The sequence below is a fragment of the Euprymna scolopes genome, chromosome 9 (genome assembly GCF_053919585.1).
Source record: "Euprymna scolopes isolate OS-2025 chromosome 9, ASM5391958v1, whole genome shotgun sequence".
Lineage (NCBI taxonomy): Eukaryota > Metazoa > Mollusca > Cephalopoda > Sepiida > Sepiolidae > Euprymna > Euprymna scolopes.
This window is the reverse complement of record NC_136490.1, coordinates 83,124,543-83,143,479: the sequence shown is the minus strand read 5'-3', so window position 1 is coordinate 83,143,479 and position 18,937 is coordinate 83,124,543. Positions and strand designations below refer to the sequence as shown.

The 18,937-nt window shown below is 36.2% G+C and overlaps 1 long non-coding RNA gene across 1 annotated transcript in view; it reads left to right on the top strand.

Moving 5' to 3' along the window:
• The window catches only part of LOC145284736 (uncharacterized), an 82,418-nt gene extending 64,839 nt beyond the window's left edge, over positions 1 to 17,579 (top strand). Inside the window, exon 2 of the long non-coding RNA XR_013868871.1 lies at positions 15,019 to 17,579. This is a non-coding gene — a long non-coding RNA (uncharacterized LOC145284736). The remainder of the gene's footprint in view (positions 1 to 15,018) is intronic.
• The last annotated feature ends 1,358 nt before the right edge of the window (positions 17,580 to 18,937 follow it).

The following is an 18,937-nucleotide window of genomic DNA, read 5'->3' as shown; positions in this document are numbered from 1 at the left end:
AGATTTTTACCATTTGTGGTATTGTCAAAGTTACATGTGAATAGAAATGTATGTTTTTCATACGTTTTTTACGGAGTTCATTTTGGAGCTTTTATATCGACATTGGAAACTTTTGTGGTTGGGTCGTCCACAATTATAGCCGATAATTTTATTCTCTTTTTTGGGAAAATTACTTTTGGGGAAAACATTGCGGTGAGATGTGTAATTTGGTGGTGCCTGTTTTTGAGAAGCATTTCTGAACGTCATGATATTGCTGAAGTTATTATTGTCCACGAGCATACGATTCGTCTCTTCGTAACTACGCAATGCTACTTTAAATTCACTGAAATTTATGAGTTTGTCTTTTTGCATTTTAACAGTTGTAAATGGTTTAAAATCGGCTAGAAGTCCTTTGATGGTCATTAATATCAACAGGCTATCGCTTATTTCACCTGAGAGGCATTGGCGGTTGTTTCTGCCCTTATAACGTAGTCGGTAATAGTTTCATCCTCGTTACGTTTCAAAGACGTTAATTCTATATATAGGGATATAATTTTCAATTTCCCTTTTGATAAATAATGCTCTCTTAATATGTTCAATGCTTTCTGTCCATCATCCAAGGCATCTCTGATAATTAGAGACAAACTTCTATTGTCTAAGCATTGAATCAGTTTTGCAAAAACAGTCGCATTCTTTTCGAGAAATTTGGCATCGTTAGGATTCTCTGTTGGAGATTGTATCACTTTGTGTAGTTTCTGAATCCTTAGATACCCCAGAAATTTTACCTGCCCCAATTCGAATTTAGATTCCGAACCATCGAAGAAAAGATGATGGCGGGATGCAGAACCTGTTAAGTGTTGAGACATTATGTTGAACAAAGATGGCGGTGAAGAAGCAGTGCAGTTCAGAGCCTGAGTGTAATTGCCAGTAAAAAAGAGGGCGGCGAACTGATTGAATCCAAAATTTGATAATTTTTATAGTAACTTTGGAAGCTTTTCATTGGTTGCTTATTGTGACTTGTGGTTATAAAAACGATCGTCGAAATCATTAGTGTCATACCTCCCATTAGGAGTCAAAAACATTCAACACTTACACTAGAATATACTCTTAATTTTTCACACCAGACGATACTCGAATTTTGTCATAGCAGATTATACTCTAAATTTATCACACCAGAATATACTCCAAATTTGTCATGCTTGAATATACTGTAAATTTGTAACAATTGAATATACTCAAATTTGTCACACCAAAAGATACCCGAAATTGTTACACTAGAACATACTCTTAATTTGTCACACCAGAATATACACCAAATTTGTCAAGCTATAATTTACTCTAAACTGGTTACACCATAATATACACAAATTCGTTACACCAGTGTATTCTAAAATTTGAAACACCAGAATAAATTAAAAATTTGTCACGCCAAAATATACACCAAATTTGTCACACCATATTCTATATATACTCTACAAGAATATACTCTGAATTTGCTACATGCGAATATACTCTAAATATATCACATCAGAATGTACTACAAATTTTTCACACAAAAATATATCCAGTTTGTAACACAAAGATATACCTACGTTTGTCACATTAGAATATACTTTAAATTTGTCACACCAGAATATACTCTTAAGTTTTCAAACCAGAATTTATACAAGTTTTTCACAGCAGAATATACTTACATTTACAAAATAAGCGTTATACTGTCTCCAGGATGCGTTTGTTTAGAAACATACGATCTTTAAACAGTTAGCATTAAATGTGTACTAGCAATCAAAACTCTGAAGACAGGAAATCCTATAAACAGGTTTATTGAAGGTAGATATGGTAAAAAACTGAAAGAAATTAAAAAAAAAAAACATTGTTCAGAATACAAAGAGAAAAAAAGGTCCCGAACGAGAAGTTATAAAAGGGCTGAATCGGGAAGTCTTATGTGTAAGGAAATCAACGACAGCTAGAAATAAGGAGGCTGAACACGTGGATAAAGAAAATAAAAAAAGTTTGTAGTTAAAATGAAATAATATAAAAATAACATTAAGGTATTAAAAAGTGTCTTTAAGAAGGGGATAAATAATGTTTCTTACTGGAGATGGCTTAAAATGGCGAAGGATAATGGGAGATAAAAAACCGAGCCATGCGGCTAGAAAGGCAGCTAGAATAAGGGGACAAAACACTGGTCAACCTGCCGGTGTCAAGTCAGGGGAAACTCTATATGAAAAATGTCTGGCCAAGAGAGATAACTGTTGAAGGGACAAAACTAAGAGAAATAATAAGCATAAACTCTTAATTTATGACACCAGGATATACTCTATATTTTGCACCCGAGATTATACTCTAAATTAGTCACACATAAATGTACACTAAACTTGCCACATAAGAATATACTCTAAATTTGTTACACTAGAATTTACTCTAAATTTGTAACACCAGATTATACTTTCAATTTGTCACACCAGAATATACTGAAATTTGACACACCCAATATACTCCAACTTTTTCCCAAACCAGAATATACTCTAATTTTATAACACCAAAATATACAGTAAATTTTTCACACCAAGATATACTTTACATTTTTTACACCAGAATTATACACTTTATTTGTAATATTAGTATATACTCTAAATCTGTCACACCAAAATATACACTAAATTTGTCACAACGGAATATAATCAAATTTGTCATACCAAAATATTTTCTAAATTTGTAATACTAGTATAAACGCTAAATTTGTCGCACCAGAATATACTCTAAATTTCAACATCAGAACATAATTTAAGTTTGCAACAACAGAATATACTCTAAAATTCTTTACACCAGAATATACTCTAAATTTGTCACACCGAAATTTACTCTTAACTTGTCACACCAGAATATATTCTAAATTTGTTACACTAGAATTTACTCTTAATTTGTCACACCAGAATATATTTTAAATTTTTACACCGGAATATACTCTGCATTCGTCAAACTAGAGTATACACAAATTCAATACACCAGAATTTACAAAAATTTGAAACACCAGAATATTTTTAAAATTTGTCACACAAGAATATATTCTAAATTTGCTACATGAGAATATACTCTAAATTTTTCGCACCAGAATATACTGAAATTTGTCACATGGGAATATACTCTACATTTGTGGCACCAGAATATACACTAAATTGGTCACACCAAAATATACAATGAATCTGTTACAGTCGAATATACTTTAAGCTTTTCAGATTATACTAAAAATTTGTCACACTAAAATATACTCTAAAATTTTCACACCAGAATATCCTGTAAATTTGTCACACCAGAATATACTCAAATATGTAACATCAGAATATACTCACAATTTGTCAAACTAGAATATACTCTAAGTTAGTCAGTCACACTAGAGTACACTCAAAGTTGTCTCACCACTTGGCTGGTCAGAACAGAATATACTCAAATTTGTCAGACCAAAATATACTTATCACACTCAAAATTCGTCACAATAGAATATACTCTAAATTTGTCACACAAAAATATACTCAAATTTGTTACACAAGAATAAACTAAAATTTGTTACAGATGCATATACTTTCAGTTTGCTACTCCTGAATGCACTTTTAATTTGTCACAACAGACTGTACCAAGGCTTACTCACAAATGAATTTAAGAAAATGGCTGGTCTACAAAAAACCGACCAATGCAGATTCTGTCACTCAGCTGTTGAAAGCCCAAGCCACTTAATGTCTGGATGCAAGATCCTTCTACCTGATGGTCATTACATTGCTCGCCATAACAAAGTATGTAGATACTTACATTGGAAGATCTGTGGAGAGATGCAACTAGATAGGTCGTCGAACATCTGGGAACATGAACCACCACCGATAACATCAAATGGAAAAGTGACAGTGTTCTACGACAAAGACATACAGGCAGGCAGATACATAAAAGACAAGGCCATCAAGCCAGATATAGTAATATGGAACAAGCCCGAAAGAACTGCACTCATTATCGATGTCACAGTTCCAAACGACTTTGGTCTTAATAGAGCAGAACGGGAAAAGATAACAAAATATCAGGACCTTAACAATGATCTAAAAACAACATGGTCTCTGAAAGAAATAAACATTATACCAGTTATGACAGGAGCAACTGGCCTAATAAAAAAGAACCTTAAAATACTTAGAAGCAATCCCTGGAAAACCAAGCTGTAAGGAAATACAGATAGCAGCCATAAAGGAAACAGTGTCTATTCTTAAAAGAGCCCTCGGATATAAATTTAAACTATAATAGAATCAAGTGTTAGCCCCAGGAAGGAGCCCCTTGAATCTCTTCAAACTAACAAAAGTAAAATATTTCACACCAGAATATACTCTAAATTTGACACAAGATTACACTCTAAGTTAGTCCCACCATAATATACTCTTGGCTGGTCACACCAGAATATACTGTAAATTTGTCACACAAATACACAAATTTGTATCACCAGAATACACTCAAATTTGTTACAAATTTATACTCTTAATTTGTCACACCAGAATATACTCAAATTTGTCACACCAGAATATATTCTCTACGCTTGTCACACCCAAAGTTACAGAGTCAGAGTTGGAGAGAGTCGGAAGTTTTAGCTGGAGTGGGGGTCAGAGTCGGAGTCAGATTTCTAAGAGTACTAGGAGTTGGAGTCGGAATTTTTTTATCTGATTCCGACTCCTTAAGTCCAATAATTTTTTTTTTTTTTTTTTTTTTTACACAGTTTTCTTGTTTGGTTTCACCAGTTGCACAATTTAGCAGTTTTTGCATGGTTTTGCTTTTATTTGTGGAAATATATCAATTTTATATTATACTGTAATACTTTTTTTTTTTTTTTACACAGTGGTCACCACTTATCAAGGTCCGGAAGCCACTCAGGGATAAGGGTTAATTCCAAGTACAGTACGTTAGTGTGGAGATTTGATGAAGTGTTTACTTAAGAGGGCGGTTCATTAGGAATTTGTTAACGTTGGACTTGAAGACATCCAAGTTGTAGTCAGGTGGGAAGCAGGCAGACGGCACAGAGTTCCACAGGCGTGCAGTTCTAAGAAAGAAGCTTTGTTCATGGAAGTTTTGATTTAGGCACAGATAAAGAGTGGGGGAAGTTTTTCACAGTGGATTCAGCTAGACGGGTGTTTTTGATGAAAGATTGGCGAGGGGGGACCAGAGATTGGAGTTCAGACGAGCACCTGCCATGAAAATAACGATAAAACAAAGATAGGCTCGCAACGTCTCTTCTGTGAGAGAGAGGTTGCAGGGTAGAGAAAAGGGCATCCCCCACTAAGCCACAAAGTCTATTTTGTACTCTGTCAAGGCAGGATAGGCTGTTTTTAGAAGCTCCTGCCCAGATATGGCAGTAGTACTCCATCCTTGGACGTGCTTGGCTTTTATATAGATAAAGAATTGCATCAGTAGTGAGATATCTTCTGGAGCGGTAGAAGGATCCCACCATCTTTCCAGTGACCTTGGCAACAGACTTGATGTACGTGTTCCATTTCAGATCAGGAGTAAAGGCCAAACCCAGAAGCTTGTCAAAACACGGGGCCTCACCCAGATGAGAGCCATTCATCCCAATTGATGCCAGATGGGGATCAGAGCGTTGATGATGTAAAGATAGGAGTTTGGTTTTAGATGCATTAAAGGTAACCAGCCACCTCTTCCCCCACTGAACCACGCACTCGAGATCAGAGGAAAGAGAATCAGAGAGAACTTTGTCATTTACAGCCTTTGATGTGTTACCGTAAATGGTCGTGTCATCAGCATAGATGTCAATGAATGATTTAAGTATGTGTTTAGGGGGGTCATTGATGTAGATCAGGAAGAGAGTTGGGCCCAGGATTGACCCTTGAGGGACTCCAGCATTAATACTGCAGGCCTCTGATTTTTGTCCATCGACCACTACTCTTATGAGCCTATCAGAGAGAAATGATTTAATGATTGAGAAAACATTTCCAGTTATACCGTAGCTGTAAATCTTGTGAAGTAGACCCTTATGCCATACCTTGTCGAAGGCCTTTGATATGTCAAGAGCAATTGAAAGAAAGAAAGGAAGCCTTTGTCAAGAAGTTCACTAATCCTGTGAGATATAACCGTTAGCACATCTGCGGTAGATCTTGCAGAGCGGAAACCATATTGTGTGTCACTAAGACGGTTGTTTCTGCTGAGGTGGTTGACTATTTCTCTATTTAATATGGATTCCAGCAACTTACTCATAACACACAGGAGACTTATTGGTCTGTACTGAGAGAGAGATGACTTATCACCTGAATTCTTAAATACAGGGCAAACTGATGAGGTTTTCCAGGGAGTCGGAAAGCACTTCTCCTTAAGGCAGCGCTTAAACAGTTTTGTCAGTATGGGAGCAAGTTCTTCTTTCATCAAGATATTTCAGTCCATTTGGCAATTGGATTAGTTTAGGATCGATCCGGCATCTTATCTGTAAAAACAGGTATAAATAAATAAGAAACGACCCATACTACTATAGCCCTTTACAGGTTTTTCCTTTTTTTTTTTTATATGTAGGAGTATGTCGGACTTGAAGATCAAATTGTAGTCAGTTTGAAAGCAGGCAAATGGAAGAGAGTTCCACATGCATGCAGTTCTAAGATAAAAGCTCATGAAATCTGTTTAGGTTTAGGCAGAGGTAAAGAGTGAAAGAAATTATGGATGGTAGTTTCAACTAGACGAGTGTTTTTCATGAAAGTTTGGCGAGGGGGGGGATACATTGGAGTGAAGACGAGCACTTGCCATGAAAATAACGAGAAAGCAGAGAGGGGCTCGCAAGTCTCTTCTGTGGAAAAGAGGTTGCAGGGAAGAGAAACAGGCATCCCCCACTAGGCTACCAAGTTTATTTTAAACTTTGTAAAGGCAGGATAAGTTCGTTTTAGCAGCTCCTGCCCAGATGTGGCAACAGTACTCCATCCTTGGATGTAACTGTCTCTTATATAAGCAGAGAATTGCATCAGCAGTGAGATATCTACTGGAGTTGTAGAAGGATCCCACCATTTTTTCAGCGACCTTGGCAATGGATTTGATGTACATGTTCCATTTCAGATTAAGAGTAAAGGTGAAGCCCAGAAGCTTGTCAAAACATGACGAGAACCATTCATTTCAATTGATGCCAGATGGGAATTAGAGCGTTGATGATGTAAAGATAGAAGCTTGGTTTTAGATGCATAAAAATTAACCAGCCACTTCTTTCCCCATTGTATTACATACTCAAAATCAGAGGAGAGAGAATCAGAGAGAACTTGGTCATTTGCAGCCTTTGATGTGTTGCCAAAGGATAGAATTAGGTGCAAAGTTCTTGGAAAAGAGTTTGACCTTGTCTAATGCTGATGAGATTACCCCAGCTCCATTGATGATGATTGGGATAGAGCACATGCTTCTCTTCAGAATACTGTTTTTTTCTTTTTTACAAAGGGGTCACCACTTATCAAGGCTCTGAGGCCACTCGAGGATAAGTGTTATTGAGTGTACAGTAGTCAATGGGATAATTTCTTAGTAATCGTTAGAATAAGAAATTTAGTAAATTTGATTATTTAAGGAGACGGTTCATCAAAAATTTGTTTACGTTGGACTTGAAGACAACCAAATTGTAGTCAGCTGGAAAACAGACAAACAGAAGAGAGTTTCACGTGCAGTTCTGAGAAAGAAGCTTTTTTCATGGAATCTACATTTCGGTTTAGGCACAGATAAAGAGTGGGGAAAATTATTGAAAGTGGTTTCAGCTAAACAGGTGTTTGTCATGAAAGTTTGGCGAGGGGGGGGGCTATAGATTGGAGCTCAGACGAGTAATTGCCATGGAAATAATGATAAAGCAGAGACAGGCTTGTAACGTCTCTTCTGTGGGCATCCTCCACTAAGCTACGAAGTCTATTTTGAACTCTTTCAAGGCAGGATAGGCTGCTTCTAGCAGCTCCTGCCCAGATGTGGCAGCAGTACTCCATCCTTGGACGTACTTGGCTCTTATATAGATAGAGAATTGCATCAGCAGTGAGATACCTACTGGAGCGGTAGAAGAATCTAACCATTTTTCCAGTGACCTTGGCAACAGATTTGATGTACGTGTGTCATTTCAGATCAGGAGCAAAGGTCAAGCCCAGAAGCTTGTCAAAACATGGAGCCTCCCCAAGACGAGGGCCATTCATTTCAATTGATGCCAGGTGGGGATCAGAGCGTTGATGATGTAAAGATAGAAGCTTGGTTTTGGATGCATTAAAAGAAACCAGCCACCTCTTTCTGCATTGTACCACATGCTCAAGATCAGAGGGGAGAGAATCAGAGAGAACTTGGTCATTTATTTCCTTTGATGTGGTGCTATAGATGGTAGTGTCGTCAGCATAAATGTCTATGAATGATCTAAGGATGTGTTTTGGGAATCATTGATGTAGAGCAAGAAGAGAGTTGGGCCTAAGACAGATGATGAGGGGAGGTTTTGTCATGATTTTGCCATTGCTTATGACCTCACTCAGATTGTTCGCGAACCCACCCATGTGCCCGATACACCCAATCAATATGCAAGCCTCTTAGACCTTTTTCTTTCAACTTCCCCTGAGCTATGTTCATGTACCGTTCATTCTCCTTTAGGATCCTTCGACCACTCCGTCGTATCAGTTAAGATAAAAACAAAATGTAAGAAGCCATCAGACGTACCCCTCCACCGTACTGTATACTGATACTCTATGGCTGACTGGGATAGCTTCCGTACATTCATATCTGATTTACCTCTGCACTCCATGTTTAAAAAGGAAGTGTCCTCTATAGTATCAGATCTGACCGAATGGTTAATTGTAGGCATAGACCAATTCATACCATCTAAAAAATTCCAACAAAAACCTAACAGCCAGCCATGGTTCTCCCCAGAATGTGCTGCTGCTATCGCGCACAGAAATCACTTTTTCCATAACTACCAACGTAATAGATGCATTGAGACTAAAGCTGCTTTCAGGACTGCCAGCAACCACTGTAAAAGAGTAATAAAAAATGCAAGAGAGCTATATGCCCAGTCTGTTAAATCCAAGGTAGCTGAGCAGCGGCTTGGTTCCCACCAGTTTTGGCAAATAACAAATAGGATCCTGAACAGAAGTGTGCGTTCTATCCCAACCATTATTAATGGACCAGAGGTTATCTCGTCAGCGTCAGACAAGGCCAAACTATTTGCAAAGAACTTTGCAGCTAATTTTACCCTATGCGACGAAGGCCATCAACTCCCCATATTTCCTCCTATAACACAGAACAAGCTAGGTAACATACAAATATCCGTGCATGAGGTCGCCAAGCTAATAAAAAACCTAGATTCCAGTAAAGCAACTGGCCCTGATGGCATCCCAATTATAGTGTTAAAAAAGCTTCAACCAGAACTTGCTCCCATACTTACGAAACTATTTAAGCGCTGCCTTAAGGAGAAGTGCTTTCCGACCCCCTGGAAGACCTCATCAGTTTGCCCTGTATTTAAGAATTCAGGTGATAAGTCATCTCCCTCTCAATACAGACCAATAAGTCTTCTCTGTGTTATGAGTAAGTTACTGGAATCAATATTAAATAGAGAAATAGTCAACCACCTCAGCAGGAATAACCTTCTTAGTGACACACAATATGGTTTCCGCTCTGCAAGATCTACCGCAGATGTGCTGACGGTTATATCCCACAAGATTAGTGAATCTCTTGACAAAGGCTTCCTTTCTAGGGCAATTGCTCTTGACATATCAAAGGCCTTTGACAAAGTATGGCATAAGGGTCTACTTCACAAGATTTCCAGCTACGGTATAACTGGAAATGTTTTCTCAATCATTAAATCATTTCTCTCCGATAGGCTCATAAGAGTAGTGGTAGATGGACAAAAATCGGAGGCCTGCAATATAAATGCTGGAGTCCCTCAGGGGTCAATCCTGGGCCCAACTCTCTTCCTGATCTACATCAATGACCTCCCTAAACACATACTTAAATCATTCGTTGACATCTATGCTGATGACACGACCATCTACGGCAACACATCAAAGGCTGTAAATGACGAAGTTCTCTCGGATTCTCTCTCCTCTGATCTTGAGCGCGTGGTTCAGTGGGGGAAGATGTGGCTAGTTACCTTTAATGCATCTAAAACCAAACTCCTATCCTTACATCATCAACGCTCTGATCCCCAGCTGGCATCAATTGTGATGGATGGCTCTCGTCTGGGTGAGGCCCTGTGTTTTGACAAGCTTCTGGGTTTGACCTTTACTCCTGATCTGAAATGGAACACGTACATCAAGTCTGTTGCCAAGGTCGCAGGAAAGATGGTGGGATCCTTCTACCGCTCCAGAAGATATCTCACTACTGATGCAATTCTCTATCTATATAAAAGCCAAGTACGGCCAAGGATGGAATACTGTTGCCATATCTAGGCAGGAGCTGCCAAAAACAGCCTATCATGCCTTGACAGAGTACAAAATAGATTTCGTGGTTTAGTGGGGGATGCCCTTTTCTCTACCCTGCAACCCCTCTCCCACAGAAGAGACGTTGCAAGCCTATCCTTGTTTTATCGTTATTTTCATGGCAGGTGCTCGTCTGAACTCCAATACCTGGTCCCCCCTCGCCAATCTTTCACGAAAAACACCCGTCTAGCTGAATCCACTGTGAAAAATTTCCCCCACTCTATATCTGTGCCTAAATCAAAATGCGGATTTCATGAGCAAAGCTTCTTTCTTAGAACTGCACGCCTGTGGAACTCTGTTCCGTCTGCCTGCTTCCCTCCGGACTACAACTTGGATGTCTTCAAGTCTAATGTTAACAAATTCCTAATGAACCGCCCCCCTAATTAAACACTTCATAAAATCTCCTCACTAACGTGATGTACTTGCAATAACCCTTATCCCTGAGTGGCTTCCGGGCCTTGATAAGTGGTGATCACTGTGTAAAAAAAAAAAAAAAAAAAAAACCCTGAGGGACTCCAGCATTAATACTAAGAGCTTCTGATTTCTGCCCATCAACCACTACTTTTATGAACCTATCAGAGAGAAATGATTTAATAATTGAGAAGAGATTTCCGGCTATACCATAGCTTTATATCTTGTGAAGTAGGCCTTTATGCCATACCCCATCAAAGGTCTTTGATATGTCAAGAACAATCGCCCTAGAAAGTAAGCCTTTGTCGAGAAATTCACTAATCTTATGAGATATAACCATTAGCACATCTGCTGTAAATCTAGCAGAATGGAAACCATATTGCATGTCAGTAAGAATGTTATTTCTGCTGAGGTGGCTGACTACTTCTTTATTTAACACAAATTCAAGCAACTTACTCATGACGCACAGGAGACTTATTGGTCTGTACTGAGAAGGAGATGACGGATCACCTGAATTCTTAAATAAAGTTTGCTATTTGCCTAAACTGGTGGGAACCAAGCAGCTGCTCAGCTACTTCGGACTTAACGGACTGAGCATACAACTCTCTCGCATTCTTTATTACTCTTTTACAGTGATTGCTGGCAGTTCTGGAAACGACATTAGTCTCAGTACAGTTTCCTACTTTTCCTTTGATCCTTTTACCATAAAGGCAATATTATCTTTTAAAAAATGTCTTCTCAGTATAATATGTGTTGTTACTCTCCTTTTCTGATGAGAAATGTTTGCTTCGAAATGCCATGGCCTAAATAGGTTTCCCTATCCCTAAATATTGTATTCCCTTTTGAACTGAAAGCATAATAAAATTTCATTGTAAATATTTTATCCCTTTGTTATCTTAACTTATTCTATAAAGCTGGTAGAGTATATATGTGAGTATATTTATCATACAAGTGAATGTTAAACGTAAAACATGATATACATGAAAAGTATTTATAAAATGCTTGTTGAATAGGTGTGAGAGGTTGGTATATGGAATAATATTTTCAAATTTGTCAAACTATACTATAAATTTGTCAGACCAAAATATTCACTAAATTTATCACACTAGAATATACACAAATTTGTCACACCAGAATATATTTCAAATTTGTCACACTAGAATATATTTTAAATTTGTCACACAAGAATATACTCTAAATTTGTCACACAAGAATATACTCTAAATTTGTCACACAAGAATATACTCTAAATTTGTCACCCAAGAATATACTCTAAATTTGTCACACTAGAATATACTTAACATTTGTTACAATGAAATATACACAAATTTGTCACACCTAGATGTACTATAAGTTTGTCACACCAAAACATATTTAAAATTTTTCACATGAGAATATATTTGAAATTTGTCACACCCTGCATACTTTAACATTGTTGCACCAGAATACACTCTGCATTTGTCACACCAAAATATACTTTACGTTTGTACCAACAGACTGTACACTGAATTTTTTCACACCAGAATATACTATAAATTTGTCATATCAGAATATACTCTTTATTTGTCAAACCAGAATATATTCTAAATTTGTCAAACGAGAATATACTCTAAATTAGTTACACCAGAATATACTCTAAATTTTTCACACTCAAATGTATTTTAAATCTGTCACAACGGAATATGCTCAAGTTTATTAAACTAGATTATACACTAAATTAGTCAGCAAAGAAAATACTCAAATTTGTAACACCAGATATACTCTAAGTATAATACACTAGAATATATTTTAAATTTGTCATAAATTGTCACACTAGAATATGCTCTAAATTTGTCACACAAGAATATTCTCTAAATTTGTCACACAAGAATATACTCTAAATTTGTCACACAAGAATATACTCTAAATTTGTCACACAAGAATATACTCTAAATTTGTCACACAAGAATATACTCTAAATTTGTCACAACAAAACACACAAATTTTTCACACTAGAATATACTTTAAATTTTTCACACCGAAGCATACTATAAAGCCACAATTCGCTTATGCATGGTGTATTGTTACTAGTTGTTTCCAAAAATGTCTCAAATATGCAAAAATTTAAAAGGCAATGTGAACAGACATCTCGCTGCTTAACCCCTTCAGTTCCTTGTTAAACACATTTCAAGAGGCAATGTGCTTTGTTTTTAATTGAAAGCCATGTTTAATTTCAGAACAGTTTCTGATGGATAGCTAATCTGTATAAGTTCTGGAAATTAAAAAAAGTTTTTGGTGGGTAGTTGATCAGTGACATAGCAACTATCTTTGTCGCCTATGGTGGTCGTAAGATTGCCCCCCTCCCACTTCCCGCTGGCATTTGATAACCTTTTAACCTTCAAACTTGAAAAAGCCTTCAAAATGTTCATTTTCATGGAATTACAATCAAGGGTCTAATTTTAGAGTGCTGCTATTATTCCTAGACTTTCACCTTATTACAGTACTCCTATACAATGTTCTGCAGAAATAAGCAGGCACCTCATTGGTTGGTTTGACCACCCACGTTTTTGTTTAGACCAATCAGATGGGTCCTTGTTATTAATTGCTGATGTTTATCATAATTTTTTTGTAGGTTTCCGACTACTTTTGGATTATATTTGAAAAATTAGAGACTAAAGTTAATTTCCTAAAGGAAAAAAGTATTTGTACACGTGAAAAAAAAAAAAAAAGTTATGAAAATGTTTTCACCACGAGCTAACCAATTCAGCTAAATTTTGAAACTAAATAAATTCATTGAAAAAATCCTTTAAAAGATTAATATTAGATTTCTGGGTCTATTTCAAAGATAATTAGTAAAGTAAAGTCCTAAGATATTGAATTAAATATAAAAAAAAAAAACACCTTTGTACAAAAAATAGCTTAATTAACCCTAAAACAAGCAAGTAATTCTGATGTTCGCCAAAACGCAACCAATAAAGGTTTGTAAACACGATTATACGGAAACCCAAAATTACAGCCAATTGAAACGCTGTTTCAAAATGAAGTCATGATAGTAAAAGGGGTACTCTTGCATAATTTGACGCGGATCCTCGTGATTTCCCGTCAAGCCCGGATCGGGCGAGACTGGCAATCATCGGCGTCCGCCAAGCGTTGTTCAAATGTGGAAACGCTAATCCGACTTTAGTTTGTAACTAAGCAGACGACAATCGAATTGGAAGAAAGTAACTACTGAAAAAAATGACAGCCATGGGAATAAATCTGTGCATGCTTGCAAAACACATGGAAACGCTGATGCAGACAATTTCCTTTTGTCGGAAAAAGAAATTGCTTTCTCAAAGAATGAGATGCAACAAATATTTACTAAAAAAAAAAAGAAATTGCGTAAAGGATGGCTTCTCCTGCGGTGTACCAGTGGTCAGTGTAGACAGTGGGTGTCATTGCACACAGGATCGTTTTTTTGCATGTTCCAATTTGGATATTGCAACAATAGTGAAAATAATCTATTTATGGGCCTTCAAAATGGCGACACTAAAAAATATTAAGAGAGAATGCGGTGTTATATCCGAACACACGTACACGGATTGGAAGAACTTTCAGAGGGAAATTTGTCAGGAGTATTTCCTGAGGAATCTCTGGCCGGCAGATAGGAGGCCCAGGGGCACACTGTAGAAATTGACGAATCCTTATTCAACCGAAGAAAACATAACATTGGGAGAATCCTAGGAGGGTTTTTTGATCACCGTGCCAAATCGAAACGCCGAACCCTCCTTCCAATAATAAAAAAATATATTCTGCCGGGTGCAACAGTCGTTTCCGACTAAAAGAAAAGAAATCAATGATTTGATTAAAAAAAAAAAAAAAAAATAATAATTAAACAAAAAATTGTACTTATATCTAACAATTATACGGGTGAAACAACCCTTTTTTTTTTGCAGATAAATTAAAAAAAGATTTTAAAAAAAACTTGTTGCTGATAAATATTATGCAAAAAAAAAAAAAAAAAAAAATTGTACTTCCACCTAACAGTTATACCGGTAATCAACCTTTTTTGCAGATAAATTTAAAAAAACAAAAATTTCTTGTTGATAATTATTAAAAAAAAAAAAAAAAAAATACTGCAATAAATTAAATAAACATGTTTTTTTAAAGGTAGGTTTCTTGTTATCATTTGAAAACTTTAATGTTTTTTTTTTGTTTGTTTTTTTTTCCTTAGCCTACGTCTGTTACGCCGCTTGGTTGTCACCGATGATTGCCAGTCTCGCCCGATCCGGGCTTGATGGGAAATCACGAGGATGCGGGTCAAATTATGCAAGAGTACCTTAAAAATTTCTTCTTTTTTCTTCCTGGACGTGCATTCGTACATTCCTATTCTGAACGTTTGTATCAATTTTTATCATTTTTTAATTTAATTATTTTTTATGTTCCTGTTTTTAAATTAATTTTTTTTAATTATTGTTCGAGATTATATAAAAAATGTTACGCCGAAAGTTTCACATTCTTGCGAGCAAGGAAATTATTAAAATCTTGCATATAAAAATTATGCGAAATCTGTAATTAAAAAAAAAGTAGAAATATTTTTGATATTATAATTTTTTATGTGTGAAAATATTAAATAAACAATGCTTGATTCAATGGTAATATCCGTAGTTCGAGAAATTCATTTTTCTTCGGACTTTAGGGCTTTTTTCGTAATGTTCTTGTAAAAATTAAATATTTTTTAAAAAATTGTTATAATTTACGATGCTTTAGTTACTAAATATGGGAGTTATCCAGCCTTCCAGTACTGAGTGGGCAACGCCTTTGCACTTGGTGAAGAAGCCGGATGGGTCATATCGAGCGTACGGTGATTTCCGTGTGTTAAATAGCATTACCAAAACAAACTGCTACCCGGTACCAAATATAAATCCCTTCTGCACACAGCTAATAAACAATATTTTTCCAAAATAGATTTAACTGCAGCATATCATCAGATTTAGGTACAACCTGAACATGTGCCTAAGACAGCAGTAGTGATACCTTTTGGTTTGTTTGAGTTTAATTTCATGCCATTTGGTTTAAAGAATGCTACGGCTACATTTCAGCGTTTTATGGATAAAATATTTTTTAAATTAAATTGCATATTTATATATTTAGACGACATACTAGTTTTTAGCGAAAGTGAGCAACAGCACAATGAAGATTTAGATTGAGTATTTAGGATCCTTAGTGATAACAATTTAAAGATTTCCTTAGATAAGTGTGTATTCGGAGTACCAGAGTTAGATTTCTTAGGTTTTCACGTAAGCAAAGAAGGCTTGTTGCCTACTTTAAAGAAAATCAAATAGTTTGAAAATTTTCCTATACTTAAGGACTCCAAAAACTTATGTAGATTTCTGGGGATGACAGGTTTTTACCGCAAATTAGTTCCTAATTATGCATCCATAATTTTAACACTATCCGAACGGATGAGGTTGGATCCTGAAGCAAAGACCGAGCTTAATGAGGAAGAAACTAACACCTTCAAAACAATAATAAGCAAATTATCGGAAATTATGGTGTTAGCTCATCTACAGTCTTCAGGTACAGAATACCACTTAGTTACAGATGCTAGTCAATACGCCGCTGGTGCTGCATTACACCAGTTGATAGATAAGAAACCAGTACCTATAGGTTTCTTTTCCAAGAAATTTTCTCAAACCCAAGCCAAGTATTCCACGTGTGACAGAGAGCTACTAGCAGCTTATTTTTCAGTGATACATTTCCGCACCTCATAGAAGGTCGACACGTGACATTATTCACTGATCATAAGCCATTATGCAGAGCCTTTTATAGTTAGACACCAGCAAAGTTAGATCGACAACAGCGACACTTATCAGTGCTTGCCGAATATATTGCTAACGTGGAGTACATTAAAGGAGCTGAGAATATAGTTGCAGACTGTATGTCTCGGCCTGCATTAGCTGTGCAGATAGATGCATGCGGCTTGGTTGAAATAGCCCAGGCACAAAAAGGTGATGACGAAATAAAGTCATACACTAATTTGAAAGAATACTGCATGTCAAGCGAAGTCGGCTCAGTCCTCTGCGATATTTCAACTAAGTACCCCAGACCGTTTATCCCAAAAGAGCTTTGTCAAGCTATTTTCAACAGTTTACATAGTTTGGCGCATCCTGGTATGGGAGCATTTATAAAACTGGTCAAATCCAGATACTTTTGGGCCTAGTTTAGATAAAACGAGTAAACAATTCTGTGCAGAATGTGTAGTGTGTCAACAATCAAAAATTCACAGACACACAAAGTCTGCAGTCCAAGAATTTGAGTTACCATCTGCACGTTTCCAGACGGTACATATTGATATTGTTGGACCCCTGCCCTTAAAGAGCAATGAGTCCGACCCTTACCTGAGCCCTTAAAAATATTTGCTTACCTGCATCGATTGTGCAACTCGTTGAATTGAAGTACAGCCTATGACTGAGATAACTGCACAGTCGGTAGCAGAAGCGGTTATCAATGCATGGATATCTCGATTTTGAGTCCCACTGAATGTTGTAACTGACAGAGGTAGTCAGTTTGAGAGCAAATTGTTCCAGGAATTAGCCAAGGTAGTAGGTTTTTACAGATTGAGGACAACTTCGTATCACCCTCAAAGTAACGGGATTTTCAAAAGAACACACCGTACCCTTAAAGCGGCAATAATGGCTCGAAAAGAATAATGGATGAAAGCGTTACCAGTGATTCTGCTGGGTATACGTAGCACCCCTAATGAATCAGGCTTTTAATAAAAAGAGTCCTGCGACTGAGATATTAAATGTTCTTAATATAAAAAAGTAAAAATAGTTCTGCGATTGAGTTATTAAATGTTCTTTATATAATGGAGTAGAAAGAGTCCTGCAACTGAGGTATTAAATGTTCTTTATATGATAAAGTACATATAGTTCTGCGAATGAGGTATTAAATATTCTTTATATGATAAAGTACATATAGTTCTGCGACTGAGGTATTAAATGTTCTTTATATGATGGAGTAGAAACAGTCCTGCGACTGAGGTATTAAATGTTCTTTATATAATGGAGAAAAAAGAGTCCTGCGACTGAGGTATTGAATGTTCCTTATGTAATGGAGTGGAAGAAGTCCTTCGACTAAGGTAATAAATGTTCTTTTTATAATAAAGTAAAAATAGTTCTGCAGTTGAGGTATTATATATTCTTTATAAAATGGCGTAGAAAGAGTCCTGCGACTGAGGTATTAAATATTCTTTATATAATGGAGTAGAAAGAGACCTGCGACTGAGCTATTACATGTTCTTATAAATAAAGTAAAAATAGGTCTGCTATTAAGGTATTAAATGTTCTTTATATAATTAAGTAAAAAATAGTTCCGTGATTGAGGTATTAAATTTTCCTTAAATAATGGAGAAGAAAGAGTCCAGCAAATGAGGTATTGAATGTTCCTTATGTAAGACTGAGGTAATAAATGTTCTTTTTATAATAAAGTAAAAATATTTCTGCAGTTGAGGTATTATATATTCTTTATATAATGGCGTAGAAAGAGTCCTACAACTGAGGTATTAAATGTTCTTTATATGATAAAGTATATATAGTTCTGCGACTGAGGTATTAAATGTTCTTTATATGATGGAGTAGAAACAGTCCTGCGACTGAGGTATTAAATGTTCTTTATGTAAGGGAATAGAAAGAGTCCTACGACTGAGGTATTAAATGTTTTTTAATATAATAAAGTAAATATACTTGTGCGATTGAGGTATTAAATGTTCTTTATGTAATGGAGTAGAAAGAGTCCTGCAACTGAGGTATTAAATATTCTTTACTTAATCGAAGAGAAATTGTCCTACGACTGAGGTATTAAGTGTTGCTTATATAATAGAGTAGAAAGAGTCCTGCGACGGAGGTATTGAATGTTTCTTATGTAATGGAGTAGAAAGAATCCTGCGACTGAGGTATTACATGTTCTTTATATAATAAAGTAAATATAGTTTTGCGATTGAGGTAATAAATGTTCTTTATATAATACAGTAAAAGAATTTTGCAATTGAGGTATTAAATGTTCTTAATATAAGGGAGTAGAAAGAGTCCTGCAACTGAGGTATCAAATGTTCTTTATATAAAAAAGTAAACATAGTTCTACGATTGAGG